This window comes from Capsicum annuum, chromosome 3 (genome assembly GCF_002878395.1).
Source record: "Capsicum annuum cultivar UCD-10X-F1 chromosome 3, UCD10Xv1.1, whole genome shotgun sequence".
Classification (NCBI taxonomy): Eukaryota; Viridiplantae; Streptophyta; class Magnoliopsida; order Solanales; family Solanaceae; genus Capsicum; species Capsicum annuum.
The window spans coordinates 83,831,526-83,835,067 of NC_061113.1; the positions used below are offsets into that span (position 1 = coordinate 83,831,526).

General features: G+C 35.9%; 1 non-coding gene across 1 annotated transcript; it reads right to left on the minus strand.

Annotated features, from left to right (window-relative positions):
• Nucleotides 1-846: 846 nt before the first annotated feature.
• On the minus strand, nucleotides 847-953 carry LOC124897329. Its single transcript, XR_007054051.1, has one exon. It is a non-coding gene; the product is annotated as a small nucleolar RNA R71 (small nucleolar RNA).
• Between the last annotated feature and the right edge of the window lie 2,589 nt (nucleotides 954-3,542).

A 3,542-nucleotide genomic window follows, 5' to 3' on the forward strand; every position in this document is an offset into this window, starting at 1 on the left:
TTATTAATTTGCATTCTTATTCTTAGATTGACAATTATCTTGATAATTTAAATCACTTAATACCTCATTGTAAAAAACTAAAAGTTGGGTAAATTTCTAGTTGCTTATTCCTCATGGGAATGATATATGACTGTCTAAGTCACTATATTATGTGTACAATCACGTGCCTTGCATGAGTGTTTGGACTGCAACAAGTGTTTGGCGCCGTTAGCAGGGACTAGTATAATTAGTAAATTGCTAAATTTTTTACTTTTGATATTAGTTTTGAGTGTTAACTACTTGATCTTAGCAGCTGAATTGTCGCAAGTTTAGCTGAATAAAGAACTGGAGAGAGATAAAGAGTTGGTAAACCCTTTTGTAGAACCAGAACAGATCTTTCGACAAATGCGAAGAATGGTTGAACAATGAAATGATCCAGTCGATCCAAATGTCAAAAATGTCCCGATTCTAGATATCCCAGTTATTCTTTCTCAACTAGCTGCTAGACCTGTTTGTCAGGTGGCAATCCTACTCACGAACCATGTGATGAAGAGTATTCACAAGCCCAAACTAGGTGATCAATTTGTATTGAAGTAGCATATGGTGCAATTTTTTAATTCAGTGGGGCAATTCCATGGACTTTCACATGAAGACCCACAACAGTACATACAAACCTTCTTGGAAATAACTGATACATACATTCTAGAAGGGGTGAATTCTAATTATGTTAGATTGACACTCTTTTCTTTTTCTCTAATGGGTGAAGAAAAAAGGTGTTTATATGTTGAACCATTACTCTCCATAACTTTATGGGAAGATCTATCTTAGAAGTTCGTTATTCAATTCTTTCCATCAGGGAAGACTACACGTTTGAGAAGAGAGATCTTGAGGTTTTGACTGAAACAAGGAGAGAATCTCTACCGAGATTGGGAGAGATTTAAGGGAATGATCAAAAATTGCCTTCACCATCATCAGTCCAATGATGTTCTTGTTCATACTTTCATTGAGGGATTAGAGCCAAATACGAAGATTTACTTGGATTCAACAATAGGTGGACAGACTCTAAAAACGACTTATAAAGAATAGTACACATTGCTGAATCGGATTTCATAAGGGAATCCTGATTAGCATACTTATTCAAAGAGTTCTCCTACGAAGGTTGTAGGGGTATTGGAGGTAGACCAATTTACTACATTACAAGAACTAATCACAACAATGCAAGATCATATGATTACTCAACTTAATAATATAAAGTTGGGTGTTCCACAACCAGAATCCACAACTAATACAGTCCAACAGGAAAATTCTTTGTGCGAAGTTTGCGAAAGCAGTGAGCATATAGCAGAAGCATGTGCAGTTAATCTAGATTCTGTCAATTATATTGGATATGCAAATCACCAAGGAATGTAGAATTATTGTAACAAAGGGTATTGTTATATATTTTTCAGACATGTTGTTATTAGACATTTATTCCGTTTGAACCTTATGGACTTTTATGTTAATGTTTCTGCATATTATGAATATTATACAATATACAGGTATAGATATCAGTCATGGATTGGCTTGTGGTTCTTCGGGGTCATGAGCATAGTGTAGCATTTCGATTCAGAAAATCGAGGCATTACAAACTTGGTATCACAGCCTAAGATTCAATAAAGTCCTAGGAAGTCTGAAAGCCGTATCTAGTAGAGTCTTGTACAGGCATGTGTTATGCGCCACACTTATGTCCAGGAGGATATTAGATGTTTTAGGAACAGTTTCCCTTCTTCAATTTTCATGTCATGCCATTGATCAGTCAGATTTGTGTAGCTTGTTCTCTCATCCTTGCATCTATTCATGCTATCCAAAATCTCAGAGAATGTAACTATTTCAAGGTAGAACCTCCTAGTAGTTCAAAGTTCAGTTCATCTCATGCATCATTCATTAGTTTATGACTCCCAAAGTTTAGTTATAATCTAGTTTATAGATGCCCTGTGAATCACCCAGTATCTCCATAAGGTAAGCGTTCTTAGAGGAACATAGTGTCCCAATAGGGAGATAACCCACTTTTTCTTAATGCTCTCATGCCTTAGATCCTTCAACTTCTCCTTGCATAATGAATTCAGTCTAGAATAGAGGGTACTTATAAGTTGACCTTCAAGTTAACCCTCAACTGTAAGTCAAGTATTTAGAGTTTTAGCTTAGTTCATGATGTTCAGTCTATATGTCACGTAGTAGAATCAATCATGTTCTCATGTTTCAGTTCAATCATAGTGCCTTTACCATTACATGTTCAATCGCATATTAATGAGTCAGTTTAGTGATGTATTCATGCTTCAGTTCAGTATTCTCAGTAATCTCAGTGCTCAGTAACCTTAGTAATCACAGTTAATCTCTGTAACTTCAGTACTCTTAATCAGTCCTCAGAACTCATTATATTCTGTCTGTTATCAGAATCCAGTAAACTCAGTTTTAGCTCCGCTAAGAAATACCACTAGTATCAATTTAGTTAAGCAGTATCATTTCAGCAAATCAGTTCGGTTAAGTTATTTAGTTCAACCCAATTATTCAATTCAGTGTCTTTCAGATTTGAGTAGGATTCAGTACCGAGCAAACCTAGGGATGGGGGCTCACCCGTTTAATTAGGACTTAGATCCCTTGAATTAATCCTTAAGTTCCAGAACTACGTTGCCAGCATACCTACGAGATGTCACCTATTAGATAGGACTGAAATATTCAGGGTTACCCATTAGCGCATTTATATGTATAGGACTGATCCCAGGAGTCACCCGCTAGATTAGGACTGACTCCATAGAAAATGTCTTTACTAGTGGTGTGGTACTGACACCCTTACATTCAGGGCAGAGATTGAACCCTAGTCAGCTTAGTATGGGGCATTTCGGATAGATGAATGCATCCCACAATTTCAGTTACAGAATCAGGGCTTTTAAACACAGTCAACTCAGCTTAGTAGTATAGATTCAGTACTGTTACATACAATTAATGCTTACCATTATAAATAAACTTCAAGATCACCCATTACCTAGGAATGATCTCAACTATGACTAATCAGTATCAGAATCATTAGATTTAAAGATCACCTACTTGATAGGACTGATGTCAGACTAAGTCAAATCATCTTTATTATTAGTATACTCATGATCACCCACTAAATAGGAATGATCTCATATTTAGTCACTTCAACTAGAATGGAACACAGATAGTTCCATCAGAACTTAGACTGTCAGATACAGTCACTTAGTATCAGTTATATTAATTAGTCTGATCATTACAGTTGTATCAGCTATATCAGTTGTCATAGCTTATGTTACCAGTATTCAGTTTCAGGACGGTTAGGCACAGTCATTCAAACCAGTTCTTCAGAATTTAAACTATCAAAAATAGTTAATAATCTATTCAGTACCTCAGTAATAGTAAAGTCATACCGTCAGCATTCGGAATTAGTAGTCAGCATCATCACGAGTTCAGTTATAGTTGTTTATGCATATATGTATTCTCATATTCATATTAGCTAGCATTGTTCATCCATATAACCCTTTGTATTTAGCCTACCTCACTCGTAA